The sequence below is a fragment of the Schistocerca serialis genome, chromosome 2, assembly GCF_023864345.2.
Source record: "Schistocerca serialis cubense isolate TAMUIC-IGC-003099 chromosome 2, iqSchSeri2.2, whole genome shotgun sequence".
In the NCBI taxonomy this organism is placed as follows: Eukaryota; Metazoa; Arthropoda; class Insecta; order Orthoptera; family Acrididae; genus Schistocerca; species Schistocerca serialis.
This window is the reverse complement of record NC_064639.1, coordinates 778,416,002-778,433,465: the sequence shown is the minus strand read 5'-3', so window position 1 is coordinate 778,433,465 and position 17,464 is coordinate 778,416,002. Positions and strand designations below refer to the sequence as shown.

General features: G+C 41.8%; 1 protein-coding gene across 2 annotated transcripts in view; it reads right to left on the bottom strand.

Annotated features, from left to right (window-relative positions):
- LOC126455702 (probable inactive tRNA-specific adenosine deaminase-like protein 3) overlaps positions 1-17,464 on the bottom strand; it is a 531,452-nt gene that overhangs the window by 307,974 nt on the left and 206,014 nt on the right. The window contains exon 3 of one of the 2 annotated variants that reach the window (XM_050091470.1): positions 840-928. The exons of the other annotated variant lie outside the window; for it this stretch is intronic. The gene's annotated coding sequence lies outside the window, so the exon portion shown is untranslated. The remainder of the gene's footprint in view (positions 1-839; positions 929-17,464) is intronic. 2 annotated transcript variants of the gene reach the window in all.

Sequence of the window (17,464 nt, the reverse complement as noted above, 5' to 3'; positions counted from 1 at the left end):
CTCTCCTGCGAACCTTGAACTACTGGCGGAATTAAGGTTGTGAGTACGGGGCGTGAGTCGTGCTTGGGTAGCTCAGTCGGTAGAGCACTTGCCCGCGAAAGGCAAAGGCCCCGAGTTCGAGTCTCGGTCCGGCACACAGTTTTAATCTGCCAGGAAGTTTCATGTGCAGTGTAGACAGTCTATTTAGTAGATCAGTTGCGTCTTCTAAGTGCTCTGATACTAAAACGCAGTCTTTCGTTTGGCTTCCTAACAAAGTTTTCTATGTAATCATTCCAGTTCTAGATGTTCATAATTGTAATTCCTAGGTATTTAAATTAATCGACAGCCATTAAATTTGTACGACATAGTGTGTAAGCGAAATTTAAATGATTCCTTTTAGAACTCATTTGAATGACCTCACATACTTTCTTGTTTAGTGAAACTTACTACTTTCTGCACCATGCATATATCTTGTCTAAACCATTTTGCAGTTTGTTTTGATTTTCTGATGACTTTTCTATGTGGAAAACGACAAGATCAACTGGAAACAATTTAAGAGGGCTGCTCATACGAGTTGTGTGCTGAAGCCTTTATATATGTTATGAAGAGCAAGGGGCCTGTAACACTTCCTTGTCTAACGTCAGGTATCACTTGTGTTTTACTGGATGACTCCGTCAATTACTACAAACAGTGACTTATATGACAGAAAGTAATCACGAATCCAGTAACACAATTGCAACGATAATCCACAGGCACGTAATTTGTTTATTCCCATTGTGAGGAATCACATCAAAGGCCTTCTGGAAATCTAAAAAGATGGATAATGTTAACACAACTGGCTGTAGTCGATTTGGACTTACCTTCGGAGAGAATCAAGCACGTTTGCTGATGTTCCGGCGTGCCAGAGTGCTTCAGGACTTCAGTACTTCTGCTTATAAGAAGGAGAAACCTGATAAACAAGAAGAGATAATTTATTCTTAAACTAAATCCCGTAGAAAATAAATCAGTATAAGATCTATTAGGATTTATGCTGTATCAGTTGTGTAGAAAATTCAACTTAATCCCCTCAGCAACAAAGCAGCTAGATGTATTCGGTTTTAATTAACAATTTTTTTAACCGGTTAGCTCAAAACGAAATTACATTCACGAACATGTGTCGTTAAGAATGACCTACTTGCAAAACAGTAAATAGAAAACATCTTTTGTTGATCGTATTGTAGTTAAGGATAAAACGTGCACATTGTGACCCATGTGTCAAATGCATGTCTGTCTTATTTTCAAATGGTTCAAATGGCTCTGAGCACTATGGGACTCAACTGCTGAGGTCATTAGTCCCCTAGAACTTAGAACTAGTTAAACCTAACTAACCTAAGGACATCACAAACATCCATGCCCGAGGCAGGATTCGAACCTGCGACCGTAGAGGTCTTGCGGTTCCAGACTGCATCGCCTTTAACCGCACGGCCACTTCGGTCGGCTGTCTTATTTTCCCTTGCACAGACACGATGTGCTCGGTTGTATTCGTTTTAGTACTGTACTAGTGAAAAATGAAAACAGATCAAGCCTGAGAACGTAAAGTAAAAAACTGTCACATCAAATAAGCTATTTCGACTACTAAAAAACTACAGCGATATGTGAGTACAAGACCAACCTAAGTCGTACGGATTACTAAGCAGTAAGCTTCTGCTTTTTGTTGTAAATGACCCAGAACTACGCAAGATACGTCCATAACATTATCCAGCTATTTCAGTCGCCGTTCCTGAAACGCCTGTGAGGTAAGCTCACGTTAACCAACCAGCTCTCCAACAAGACAAAAAATAAAAACACCTACAGCCGTCCTTATGATTTTATTTTATTTTGTCGCTACCAGTTTCAACGATTAATTGTGTCATACTCAGGCTGTTTTGATGCGGTACAGGTTGACACGATCCCCATGCATAACCCATCAGTTGCCAGCATTACTGGATTCGCAGATAATGTGTCAGCACTCAAACCATCAACTGCCAACACGAATCCAGTAATGCTGGCAACTGATGGGTTATGCATGTGGATCGTATCAACCTGTACCGCATCAAAACAGCCTGAAGATGACACAATGAAGCGTTGAAACTGGTAGCGACAAAATAAAATAAAATCATAAGGACAGCTGTAGGTGCTTTTATTTTTTGTCAAGATAGTAACGGCCGTCGTCCCAGAGACCTCTTGCTAAAAGGATGGACATACAAAAACTCTCCAACACGTTCGTCAAACTCTCCTGGACAGCACAGTCATCAGAATTACGACTCAACATCGGTTGAGGAGTTACATGACATGCATGTTACTCAGTAAACTTTCCCGCTTCGCTGACGTAAGTTACAACTTCTTCCGCTAGAGGGCTCCGAAATGTTGTGTGTATCAAGGTGGTGTGCATCTTACCTACGTTGCTGTGTGAGAAACAGTGTGCTGTATCGAGTTTCTAACCGCCGAAAACGTAATCCAATTGAAATCCGTACAATAATGAAAGTTTTTTACGCTGATGGTTGTATCGACATTAGTAACGTGCGATACTGGGTTGTTCAGTTCCTAATGACGGCAACAGTGCTGCTAACGTCAACTTGATCCAATACGATTTTCATCTGTTTCAAAAACTTAAGAAAACACCTCCGAGAACTTAACTTTGATGGTGATGAAGCGGTGCAAGCAGAGTTGGGGCTGTAGTTCCGTCAACAGTGATAGTATCAATAAACTGGTCTCTCGTTGGGAGAAATGAATTCATCGCCAGGATGACTCTGTTGAGAAAAATGAATCTGTAGAAATGATGAATAAATATGTAAAATGTTAATATTGTTTATTTTATTTGAAAAACGTCTAAGACTTTTCATATAAAATATTCGAAGGCTTTACTTTCCATTACACCATCGTACCATCTGTTAAGCATGTGTGGGATATGCTCCGACAGTGTCTGGCGTGGCTTGCTTTGTCGATAACGTCCCTTGGTACAGTCACTATAACTGGTGGAAGTAGCGTGGAATACCAGCTCCCAAAATAGTTTCCCGCACGTCTCTGTACACGAATGTAGAACAACACTGTAGCCAGAGGTGACAGCACAAGATACTGTTACTGTCTGTCAATCCTTTCTCATTCATCTGGCCCAGTGATTATGACAGTACAGCCGGCCGCGGTGGTCTCGCGGTTAAGGCGTTCAGTCCGGAACCGCGCGACTGCTACGGTCGCAGGTTCGAATCCTGCCTCGGGCATGGATGTGTGTGATGTCCTTAGGTTAGTTAGGTTTAAGTAGTTCTAAGTTCTAGGGGACTGATGACCACAGAAGTTAAGTCCCATAGTGCTCAGAGCCATTTGAACCATTTATGACAGTACATAGTGTACAGTCTGTATAATATGTGAAAAACTTGGTAAAGTGTGTTCAGTTTTCATTTCCTAATACTATATTAATTTCCAATTCATGTATGCGACGTCAAGTAAAATGGCCTTTTCGCTGACAAACATACCAACTCTGGGAGGAAGCAATTTAAAAAAAACGCCTCTCAGAATACGATACTTGTCAGTTTTTTGTGACACTACTTGCTCACATAGCTCAAATTATTGGCTGAATGCAACATATTGTACATTGATAACATACACGATCTAAAAAAAGCGTAGGACGAGCGCATATAACTTACAGCAGATGTAAATAAACCATTTCTGTAACAGTGTACTGTAAAATAAAGTTTTTAAAATTATCAGGATATTAGAGCTGTTGTATCCGCAAAGAAAGTGATTCCCACATTGACACGAGTGACAGTAATGAAGACGTAAAAAGGTAAGGGCTTACTGAAGAGAGAGTAATTCAGGAGTGCAACTACTGGTTATTGCATATTTTTAAGAAGTAATGAAGCGAGTGAATTAAAAGTTCATCTTAACAATAGTGAAAGTGCGAAGGAGACATAGTGTTAATGTTCGCTGACAACTCTCATTAGCGAAGCTGCAGAATAAGTAATGAATTCAGATTATTGACAAAGCAGAAGTCACACACAAATGAATGGACAAAATATTTGACAGGATGAACTGTAGCATTAATACTCAGGTATAAAGGGGCGATGCAAATATAAAAACTAGCACCGACGCTAGTGACATTTCAGAAAAGATTGCTCTGCTATCTGGTTTTGGAAAGTTCTAAGAACATCTAGGCTTCTGCTTCATTATACTGTTCTAATTATCACTACTGATATTATTATTGTTCGGCACATATATCATCTAGTCAAGACAGCAGCTATTAGAACAAATTAAACTAACTTGTATTTTGCTTATTCTTGGTTATCCGAAGCAAATTTCGTATATATAGGCGACAGAATTTTTCTGGGAAAGGTGAAATCCAAGCACTAAACAACGAAAGTTTCTGTGCTGAATATGATTGGAAACCATATACACAACATTTACGCTTTCTTTGACATGATCCTGGTATTACAGTATGACATCGTCCAGGATTAACAGAATTTTTGAAATTGTTTAATCGCACTCGTCGTACAAGATAATCGTCGGCAGGTAACTGTACGCAGTACCGAACATTTGGTATTGTAAGCCTCCATGATATTAACAGTCCGAAGAACAATTAAAACTGCAGTGGAAAAATACTTTCTGAAGATCATTTCAGTTTCATAAAGGATAGAGGGACTACCGTCATGACTAAAATGAATCACAGTAAACGAAGAGGAAGAATCCCTTCAATGGTTCCACTGACGTTCAGAAGGAATTTGGTAGGTTGAGATAAAAGTGACTGTTCCAGTGCTGAGAAATATAGCCACCGAAGACATACATGGAAATTGCACAAATATGAATAGATATTCTGAGCTCTAGTGGCAACCGGCCACCGGATAAAAAACACCGACATTGTCACGTAAAAGTAATTTCATTTTGTTTTGGTATTTCCTTTGTTGTAGATTTTCTTTGTTCATTCATACTAATTTCGGACTCAGTGCCCACGAATTCAACGCCGACCCCTTGATATATGCTGAAATCACTGGTGATATGTTGTAAGGCAGTTATAAGGGGACCCACCGTTTAAAGCGTTGACTCCGAACCACGGGGTGAAACTACGCACTTTTCACCTTAGTTGTTCATTGCCAGAGGTAAACCAGGTGATAAGTGACAAAAGCTCCTGAAGGATGCACCCTGCGGGAAGCAGTACCTAGATGATGATGATGGTGATGGTAGCAAGGCGTTGGCTCCTACGTCGAATAGTAGAGTGGTACCATGTGGAGATAGTGGTCCTGCCAGTCAGGTGGCGTAAGGTCATCTCTTTGAACGGAGATTACGTAACCAAAAGAGTGGAAGAAAATATGGTGTACTGGGATCCTGAATAAAGCCAACCTGCTTACAGAAGGAAAATACACTACTAGCCATTAAAATTGCTACACCAAGAAGAAATGCAGATGATAAACGGATATTTATTGGACAAATATATTATACTAGAACTGACATGCGATTACATTTTCACGCAATTTGGGTGTATAGATCCTGAGAAATCAGTACCAAGAACAACCATCTCTGGCCGTAATAACGGCTTTGATACACCTGGGCATTGAGTCAAACAGAGCTTGGATGGCGTGTACAGGTACAGCTACCCATGCAGCTTCAACACGACACCACAGTTCATCAAGAGTAGTGCCTGGCGTATTGTGACGAGACAGTTGCTAGGCCACCATTGACCAGACATATTCAATTGGTGAGAGATCTGGAGAAGGTGTTGGCCATGGTAGCAGTCGAACATTTTCTGTATCCAGAAAGGCCGGTACAGGACCTGCAACATGCGGTGGTGCATTATCCTGCTGAAATGTAGGGTTTCGCAAGGGATCGAATGAAGGGTAAAGCCATGGGTCGTAACGCATCTGAAATGTAACGTGCGTCAATGCGAATAAGAGGTGACCGAGACGTGTAACCAATGGCACCCCATACCATCACTCCGGGTGATACCCCAGTATGGCGTTGACGAATACACGCTTGCAATGTGCGTTCAGCGCGATGTCGCCAAACACGGATGCGACCGTCATTATGCTGTAAACATAACCTGGATTCATCCCAAAAAAGACGTTTTGCCGTTCTTGCACCCAGGTTTGTCGTTGAGTTCACCATCGCAGGCGCTCCTATCTGTGATGCAGCGTCAAGGGTAACCGCAGCCGTGGTCTCCGAGCTGATAGTCCATGCTGCTGCAAACGTCGTCGAACTGTTCGTGCAGATGGTTGTCGTCTTCCAAACATCCCCATCTGTTGACTCAGGGATCGAGACATGGCTGCACGATCCGTTACAGACATGCGGATAAGATGCCTGTCATCTCGACTGCTAGTGATACGAGGCCGTTGGGATCCAGCACGACATTCCCTATTACCCTCCTGAACCCACTGATCCCATATTCTGCTAACAGTCATTGGATCTCGACCAACGCGAGCAGCAATGTCGCGATACGATAAATCGCAATCGCGATAGGCTACAATCCGACCTTTATCAAAGCCGGAAAAGTGATGGTATGCATTTCTCCTCCTTACACGAGGCATCAGAACAATGTTTGACCAGGCAACGCCGGTGAACTGTTGTTTGTGTGTGACAAATCGGTTGGTAAATTTCCTCACGTCAGCACATTGTAGGTGTCGCCACCGGCGCCAACCTTGAGTCAATGCTCTGAAAAGCTAATCATTTGCGTATCACAGCATCTTCTTCCTGTCGGTTAAATGTCGCGTCTGTAGCACGTCATATTCGTGGTGTAGCAATTTTAATGGCCAGTAGTGTATGTTGCATTACTTATTGAACGCCTCTCGTATTTTAAGGAGGTCCGGTAAATGTAACATAAGGAAATACTGGTGGACATGGTCTTTGTAGGCTACTTTATCGTGCCGTAAGATACTGACACAGACTTTTGTACCAAGCGTGACTGAAATGTATATGTGAAGACGTGCCCAGTTAGCCACATTTGTGTAAACATCACTGCAACTGCGAGAAACCTGAGCACGGAAGAAATTTTTTTTAAAAAAAAAAAAAAAGGAAAGTCTGGGAAGCGTTTGCGTAACACCAAGTGGACGATGTGCGGTGGTCATTTTTCAGAGTTTAGGGCTAACGCCTGAGCGACTGGAGTCGGGCCAACGAGACCGGCAGCAAGTGGCCTGGCGGCGGCGCTCGAGCGGCTAAACTACTGTGCGCGCCCTAAATCAGAGGGACCGGGCCGGTCAGCAGGGCGGAGGCCGTGCCCGTGGCAGGCAGCCCGCCAGCGCACGCACGCACCGTCCTGCGCTCTGCGCCCTGCCGCTCTGAAATATTGGCCACGAGCCGGGCCGGCGCGGCGCGGCGCAAAACTCCGCTGCTGCTGCTGCTGCTGCTGCTGTTCGAGCTGGCAACATGCTCCCCATGCTGAATACATTCCCCTTCCGTGGTTGCCACCACAGTGGGTGAAGTCAATGGCATCACAGGATGTGGAACGGCGTTCGGGGAGGAAAGCACAGTGACGTCGCAGCCAAAAAAGTAATTCTACCGTCACTGGGTGTTGCCTGGGCTTCCGAGCGTAGTTTTAGCGACTGAAAAAAAAAAGGACGTCCTTATATGTTGTTGTTGTGGTCTTCAGTCCTGCGAATGGTTTGATGCAGCTCTCCATGCTACTCTATCCTGTCCAAGCTTCTTCGTCTCCCAATACCTACTGCAACATACATCCTTCGAAATCTGCTTAGTGTATTCGTCTCTTGGACTTCCTCTACGATTTTTACCCTCCACGCTGCCTTCCAATACTAAATTGGTGATCCCTTTGTAACGCCGGAAATGCATATCCTCCTATTTCCATCTATTGTACGATAAATTTTTTTCCTTATTTTGTTACCTGAAGATATGACATTTCTGTGTCTTTATATATTGTAATTGTGTTACTATTTGTATATATATTTATTTATGCATTTATGTCGATGTATAATTGGTTTGTTTTGTAAATACTGTTTGTATTTTTACGCTGGGTCTTGCCTAGGGAAAGCTATGCTATCGAACGATTACATCGATAGGTCGTGTGGAGAACCAAAGTGTTTAGGATCTTTGGTAGTGTGAACTTGGCCGCGTGGAGCGCGGGCAGAGGAGAGTTTGGCGGGAGTAGGGCGTTGGAGCAGGTGTGTTGTGTGACACTCCCGCGAGTTGCCGCGATTTCGGGGTTTGGCAGCATGTAATTGCGCTCGACTTGCTATGATAGTTTCTGACACAGTGTCGCGGACGGGAAGCATTAGCTGGCGCACATCAAGAGCCCGTTTCGCCTGGTGACCGTGGCGAGAAGAAGGCGCGCCAACATCCAGCTTCTGCAACAACGACGGGCGACAATGAATGACTGTCGCCACCTCTCCGATCGACGACTGCAAACCTTCAATCAACCAACAGGGAGACTAAAAGCACGTAAAGTTTTAGAACTGTATGACAGACCTCAGCTTTTCAAACTGTTACATCACAAAATTACAGAAACTTAGCATGAACCTTTGTTGCTCATTGTCCCAATTGCATTACCAAGCAGGGTCCCTTCCTTTTCTGGAATGAGCCCGAGTGCCGTTGAAATTCATACGCCAGCATTAAAGTAATATCATTCCATTTCACTACTTTAATTTCAAAGTTCAGTTAAAGTATTCATAGCTGACTACAATATTTAGATTACACAAGCAGAAATTAAGAGTGCGAGTTTTGTTACCATATTTTAGCTTACCTGTGACTGCAGTTCAGCTTGGTACGTACTAAATTTTGCTATTGTTCATTGTTCACAATCATTTAATTCAAGTTCAAAGTTAAATGTCTTATTTCTAAATAGCGTAGATTCAAGTATCTTTTGATATGATGTTGAGGTAGCCCAAGACTAACCTTCTTTTATTGAATTTCGTAGTGCTTCAGAAACAAAGCTCACTGTTAATTTCAGTCACTAAATTAACTTTCAATTTTCCGGTTTTATTAATTCTTTTGCTAAATTAAGTCAGAGTGTAGCGAAATTTATTACTTCTCACAAACATTCAGTTTTCACACAGCACGTGTCAACCTTCAGTTGCCACGCCTTTAGTGCTAATTATATGTGCATTAATCTTTCATTTTCAGTTATTATAGTAGTTGTCCATAGAACTGGCGACCGTAATTTTCCCCAAATCTCAAAATCTAATTAACGCTAATTAATTGTTAACGTAACGACCGCACCTTTACTTTCTTTATTAATTTTACCCTTTTCTCAAAATTAATTCCACCAATTCCAACCGATCCCTTCTTCTAGTCAAACTGTGCCACAAACTCCTCTTCTCGCCAATTCTATTCAATATCTCCTCATTAGTTATGTGATGTACCCATCTAATCTTCAGCATTATTCTGTAGCACCACATTTCGAAAGCTTCTATTCTCTTATTGCCCAAACTATTTATCGTCCATGTTTCACTTCCATACATGGCTACATACTTTCAGAAACGACTTCCTGGCACTTAAATCTATACTCGATGTTAACAAATTTCTCTTCTTCAGAAACGCTTTCCTTGTCATTGCCAGTCTACATTTTATATCCTCTCTACTTCGACCATCATCAGTTATTTTGCTCCCCAAATAGCAAAACTCCTTTAATACTTTAAGTGTCTCATTTCCTAATCTAAAACCCTCAGTATCACCCGATTTAATTCGACTACATTCCGTCATCCTCGTTTTGCTTTTGTTGATGTTCATCTTATATCCTCCTTTCAAGACACTGTCCATTCCATTCAACTGCTCTTCCAAGTCCTTTGCTGTCTCCGACAGAATTACAATGTCATCGGCGAACCTCAAGGTTTTTATTTCTTCTCCATGAATTTTAATACCTACTCCGAATTTTTCTTTTGTTTCCTTTACTGCTTGCTCAATATACAGATTGAATAACATCGGGGAGAGGCTACAACCCTGTCCTTTATAAGAACTGCAAAAGAACGGATTCGCAAAATTACAGACCACTATCCCCAACATCGGTTTGCTGCAGAATCTTTGATCATTTTCTCAGTAAGAACACATTTTTTTTAGTCCTCGAAGTTTACGTCTACGAATCAGTATGGTTTTAGAAAGCATCGCTCATGCGAAACTCAGCTTGCCCTTTTCTCATATGACAGGCTGCGAACCATCGATGGAGGGCAACAGGCAGATTTCATATTAGACTAGTGTATCTTCAGGAGTGCCACAGGGAAGGGCAGAAAAATGTAAGTTAATGCGGATGAGCAGGAAAAACAAACGCATAATGTTCGGATACAGCATTAGTAGTATCCTGCCTGACTCAATCACTTCATTTAAATATCTGGGCGTAACGCTGCAGAAAGATAGGGAATGAAATGAGCATATGAGAATTGTGGTAGGGATGGCGAGTGGTCGTCTTCGGTTTATTGGGAGAATTTTGGGAAAATGCGGTTCATCCGTAAAGGCGACCGCGAATGGGACGCAAGTGCAACCTACTCTTGAATACTGCTCGAGTCTTTGGGACCACGCCAGGTCGGATTATACGAACTCATCGAAGTAATTCGGGGGCGGAGAGCTATATTTATTACCGACAAGTTCGAATAAAACGCAAATGTTATGGAGGTACTTTGGATACTCAATTTGGAATCCCTGGGGGAAAGGTGACACTCTTTTCGAGGAGCACTAACTGAGAAAATTTAGAGAATCAGCATTTGAAGTTGACTGCAGAACGATTCTACGGTCGTCAACGTACATTTCGGTAAGGCCCACGAAGATAAGATACGAGAAATTTGGGCTCATACGGAGGAACATAGGTAGTCGTTTTCTCTCGCTCTTTTACCGAGTCGAATACGAAAGGAAATGACTGGTAATGGTACTCGGTGCCCTCCGCCACGTACCGTATGGCTTGCGCAGAATGTATGTAGATATGATAATTTGGCAGTGATTGTCATTTTTACTGACGATTATCGCGCTACTCCAAGAGATTTCGGGATTGTAGCCGGGTGATGAACGGATTGTCCTAAATGTGGAGATATTAAATTTAATGCAGATGCATACGGGAAAAACCTTTAATGTTCGAATAAAGTATTAACAGGGCACTGCCTGACACAGTCACTCGATTTAACATCTAAGTGAAGGATTCTAACGTACTGTTGCGATATTCAGTCCAAAGTCTACTTTGATGCAGCCAAGGACGTAGCCAGGACTTCGTCAAAGTGGGGTGGAGGGTCTGATTTGTTAAAGAGGACCTTAAAGATTCTTGTGTTTTTCAGTTATTCTTAAAATTTGCATAAAGAAAGATAAATCATTTTATTCGACAACGATGTCAGGTTTTCATAAAGTGGAGATGTAATCTCCTAACCTAGGAGTGCTGTATTTTAGCAAACCACTAAGAAGCAGTTTCACTCTAAAAGGGCATTTTACACTCTTCTTCTTTCAGTCTGGATTTGAGCTGATGAAGTGATCAGGAACTGACGAGTGCTAATTTTTTGGGACACCGTGATTATTACCGGTAGGGCTTTTGAAATAAAGAGGTCTTTGTTCGACAGACAATCTAGAATAATTTTTGGTGGTGGTGAAAATGCAAAGGATCTAGAGTTATTCAGCTTTATAGTTTCCCAAGTTTCCTCATTTAAGTATGCATCTCGCATTTCTTGCAATGTAAGAAAAATCATTTTCTGCATTAAAGAACGTCCCGACAGACAAATGCTTGAGTATAATGTGGAGAACTTTGATTATTATTTATTAATCATATGGCTTTTAGTGCCGGGAGTCTCCAAAGAGATGTTCGGCTCGCCCTGGATGTAGCTCTTTTCAGTCAAGCAGAGGGGCTGCATCTTTAGGGAACTGGAATCTTTCAGGAAAAGAAGGTATTCAGACGGAATTAGCTGTGGCCTTTGGTAAGGTATCAACCCCGGCATTTGCCTAAATTGAATATGGGAAACCATAGAAAACCATTTTCAAGATTATTGGAGAATGCATTCAAACCACCTTGCCTCCCGAATCCAGGGATTGCTAGCTCAGTGGCCCAACATGCAGAGTTTCCCAAAGTAGGTTGAGACTTTGGAAAAACTGGTTGTTGTCCGTACTTTTAAAATAAAATGCATCACAACAAGAGACTGAATTCTGACATTGCATGTTTTTCCTTTAATTGTGCATGTCTAGTGATCTGCTAGTGCATGAATGCCTGCATATTTTAAGATTTAATTGTGTGTGGAATTACTGACTTTAGTTATAACAGCACCACGAGGGAGAAAATAGATTTTGGACGAAAGAGGGAGGGAGCGATGCAGAGCGCAGTCGACTCGGACGAATTCAAGCAGCCCGCTGAAAAAATCTTTTAGAAACGAACGAAATATAGAATATGCTGTTATACCAAAACCCATCATTTAGTATCGGAACTGATTTTCATAACTGAGTACCACGCAGGCGACCACATTGGGCGATCTTTTGCCCTTTGGCCTCCTACTAACGATAGGCTATTGAGTAAACTTTTTTTAAAGCAATGCAACGACCCCCGTTTGGGCGATATTTTTGTTGATCAACGACACAGGCAAATCCAAGTTCATTTTTATGCACTGGTTTTAATTTAACGTTATTTATAACGATATTTACCGCTCCGCAGCATTGTGACAATAAACTGCTGTAGATAGGTAATTGGACTATTATAGTAATGCATAAATACTTTTAACCTACCGTAATACAAGCGAATGAATCAAAATCATTTTCCTCTTCCTTCTCGTTACGAACTTAACCACAAATAGAAAGTATCACAACAGCACACAGCACAAAAACAATAAACGGTAGTGCTTACATTAACAAAACAACAGCTTTGCTCAAACAAGATGGGCGATAGCCGATAGTACTATAGATGTATAAATAGTTTAAATCTATCGTTGGCCTAGCTGACTCTCGATAGTGATTAATCTTTTTCATCGTATGATTGAAAATCAAAATATGTTTCAATTTCACTACACAGCAACTACTTCATGAATAATTTCATTCAGGTGATAGGGGAGGTTTGGACCCCCTGGAGATCCCCCCCCCCCTTTTGCCTACGGCCTTTACGCAGCTTCCCGTGCTAGTCTATCCTGTGCAAGCCTCTTCAGTTCTGTATAATTACTGCAACCTACATCCGGATGATCCTGCTAACTGTACTTCAGTCTTGGTCTCTATCATCAACTATTACGCTCCAAACTTCCTTCCATTACCAAGCTGACAATTCTCTGACGCCTCGGCACACCTCCTAGCTGATTTCTTCTCTTAGTCAAGCTGTGTCATAAATTTCCTTTTTTCCCTGATTCGCTTCAATACCTCTTCATTTGTTTTTCCATCTACTCATCTGATCTTCGGTATTCTTCTGCAGTACCGTGTTTCAAATACTTCTATTCTTTTCTTGTCAGAATTACTTACCATCCATGGTTCACTTCCGAACAAGGCTACACTCCATACAAATACCTTAAGAAAAGACTCCACAACATTTAAACTGATAATTATTAGATGTTAACAACATGCCCTTTTTCAGAAATGTTTTTCTTGCTTCTGTCGGACTCCATTTTATATTCTTTCGATTTCAGCCATCATCAGATGTTTTGCTGAACAAATAACTCATGTTGTACTTTTAGTGTCTCATTTCCTAATCCATCGGCTGATTTATTTCGACTGTATTCCATTACCCTTGCTTTGCTTTTGTTGAAGTTCATCTCATAAAATTTTTTCAAGGCTCTACAGAAGGCCAAGCTGAGAGACCTCTGCGTGAAATCAGGATAGCTATTGAGAACCTGTGAAGCATCAACGACGCTTGTAAAACATTATTAGAATTCAGTCATTTATTCTCAACGGCTACACGTCGTCGTTCATCGGCACCAGTCTTGGCTATTGCTCATTCAGCTGCATCTTGGATTCCAACTGACGTTTGTCCAGCCAACTCCCCGGTTGCACGCCCATGTGAGTTTTAGTCACTCTCATGCCACGACGGCTTGCCAGCGAGTAGGCGCGGCCATTGCCCAGCGTGAAGTCTGAAGCTAAATGTTGGAGCGTCCTCGGTCCCATTCCAAATTCTACTGTGACCCTTGATGACCCATCTGTAATGTACCTCGTGTCAGAGGTCATGTGGTTGGTTGATCTCCTCCCTGCCCCTGGTAGGCATCAGTACCCAGAGGTGCCTAGGTATTGAACAGGTACGTGGACCTCAAGTGGCCCTGTTGCTGGCTTCTGTGTTGAAGTTCAGTGCTGGCACCACCCGGCGATGTGGCGTTGTCGGAAGACAGCCAGTTTGTCCATCGGTAGATGGTAGGCAGGGAGCAGCATAAGTAGACCAGGTGTAGATCATCATCTCGAGTACATATTTGTCGAGTTCACATACTGTGCTAGAGTATCTAGGACATAGATTCACTATAGCATCATAACTATAGAATCGAGTGGATCGAGCCCAATGATCAACTCATGACGAGAGCTGGAGAGCTGGAATGTTTAAAGGGAGCAAGAGTGGAGCTAGGATACGAGACTCAGTTCATAATGACCGCATGTGTCCTTATTCTGCTACATCCACTTAACAGGCTGTTAACTCCTGTGTCAGTTCCTCGCTGTGTGCGCTTGTCAGAGAGGCAGGGTTCCTTGCAACATGCCTTACTAGCTAACAAATACGCCTGTCTCACTTCCTTTGGTCTTCTATCGAAGCCTCCCTTTTGCTGAACGCATGTACTCCTCAGCAGATAGTGTTGTAATGTGTTGTCGACCCGACCGAGGTTGCAACATATTGCCCGCTTCCTGCTGCCACCTCTGTCTCTGGCATGACTTGAGTTTGTCTGGGGCAATGTCAGTGAGTTTTAATAAAATTTTCTAATTTCTACCCATACTATTCCGTACTGTATTAGCACTGTCTATTCCATTCATCTGCTCTTCCAAGTCCTTTTCTGGCTCTGCCAGAATTACACTGTCATTTGCAAATGTTGAAGTTTTTATTTCTTCTCCCTGAACGTTAATGCTTATCCAGATCTCTCCTTCGTTTGCTTCACTGCTTCTTCAATGTACAAATTGAATAACATCTGGTATAGGCTACAACCTTGTAATTACCTTCCCAACTATGGCTTCCCTTTCACATCCTTCGACTCTTATAACTGTTCTCTGGTTTCTGTACAAGCTGTAAATAACTTTTCACTCTCTGCATTTAATCCCTGCTACCTTCAAAATTTCAAAGACTCTCAACATGTGTCAAAACTTTCCCTAAAACTGTAGATGCTATGAACGTAAGTTACATCTCTCGATTTCTTCTAGGATAAGTCGTCGGCTCAGTGTTGCATCGCATTGTATTTCCCGGGGACCAAACTGATCTCCGTCAATGTTGGCTTCTATCAGTTTCCTCCAGTCTCCTCGAAACAATTCATGTCAATATTTTGCAAGCATGGTTTATCCAACTGACAATTTGGTAGTATTTATACCTGCCAGCCCCTTTCTTCTTTGGAATAGGAATTATCACATTCTTCTTGAAGTGTGAGGATATTTCGCACACCAGATGAAATAATTTTGCCATGGGTGGGTCTCCTAAGTATGTCAATAATTTTGAGGGTATATCGTCTACTTTAGAGGCCTTACTTTCTACTTAAGCCTTTTGGTGTTTTGTCATACTCTACTTGCAGTGCCATACCTACCATCTTATCTTCATCTACGTCCTCTTTCATTTCTATAACACTGCCTTTAGGTTCATCTTCCTTGTGCAGACCTTATATATACTCCTTCCATCTTTCAGCTTCCCCGTCTTTGCTTAGTACTGGCTTGCGATCTGGGCTTTTGATATTCCACATCTGCTGCTCTTTCCTTCAGATGTCTCTTTAATTTTCTTGTAGGCAGCTTCTAGCCTGCCACTAGTTATGCATGTCTCTACAATCTAGCATTTGCTCCCTAACTATTCCTGCTTAACTACTTTGCACTTTCCGTCATATCTAATTTTTAGATGTCTGTTTTCGCTATGCGTGGTTCAGTTGCTGCATTTTTATATTTCTTCCTTTCTCGAGTTGAATTCAATATCTCCTGAGTTATCCAATGACTTCTAATAAGAGCCTCTGTTGCCTTCCCTATTTCATCTCTCAAGGCTCCCCATTCCACTTCTATTGTATTCCTTTCCCTTGTTTCAGTCCAAAGTTGCCAAATGCTCGCTCTGAAACATTCAAACACCTCTAGTTGTTTCAGTTTATCCGGATCCTATCTCCTTAAATTCCTACCTTTTCGCAATTTATTCAGTTTTAATCTACATTTCATAGTCATTAACTTAAGTCAGAGTCCACATCTGCAAGTGGAAATATTTTGGAGTCTAAAATATAGATTTTAAATCTGTGTCTTAACACTATAAAATCAGTATGAAAACATCCAGTGTCCTCAGGTTTCTTCCTCGTATACAAACTTCTTTCATAATTATAAAATCAGGCGTTAGCGACGATTAATTTATGCTCTGTGCAAAATTCTACCAGGCGGCTTCCACTTTCATTCTTGTCCCTCAGTCCATGTTCTCCCACTATTTTTCTTTCCTTTCATTTTCGTACAACCTAATCCAGTCAGCAACCACCAACTTTCGTCTTCTTTATCTCATCATACATTCATTCACTCTCTTCAGAATCTATGGAGGTAGTTGGCGTATGAACTCGTACTACTATAATAAGTGTCGACGTTGTGTCTGTCTTGGCTACGACAATGCGTTCTCTATTCTGTTCTTTGTAGTTTACCCACATTTGTATTTTCTTATTCATTATTCGGCCTACTCCTGCATTACTGCTATTCAATTTTCTGTAGATAACCCTGTAACGACCTGAGCATAAGTCCTGTTATTTCTTCCACCGCATTTCACTAAATCGCGCTATTATATGATGCAAAGCTCCAGCAGTGGAACGGGGACGTAAGTTTGGTCGTAGAAAAGCCAAATGCTAGATCTCGGTTTACAGGGGTAATTCTAGGATAGTCTAATTTATCGTTAAAGGAGATCGTATACAGAACATCTGTAGCCCCATTCTTGAGACTTGCTCGAATGTTTCGGATTCCCACCAAGTCGGATAACAGAAAAAACTGGAGCAATTCAGAGGTGTTCTACTATATTTATTACTGATAGCTCCAATCAACACGCGATAATTACAGAGATGCTCCATCGAGTCAAATGTCTATTCCTCGAGGGACGAAGCTATCTTTGCGGGAAATGCTATTGGGGAAGATTAGAAAATTGTCATTTACCAGAAACAGCAGAAAGATTCTACTGCAATCGATGTACATCGCGCGTAACAACCGCGAACACAAAAGAAGTCAGGAAGCGTAAAGAAGCGCGTAAACGCTCGCTTTCCTATCGCACCGTTTGCGAGTACTACACGAAAGACAATAATTAACAACGGCACAAGGTCCTCTTCACTGGTTTGCGGAGTATATATGTAGACGTAGACTTTTTTCTTTAATTTTCCAGCTGACAACCAGGCAGCCATCTCTAGATGAATTTTACGACTACAGATTAATGGTATAGATCGGTACACTTACACCAGTAATTGGTGTCGTGACGCATCCGCATATGTCTCAGCTGTAT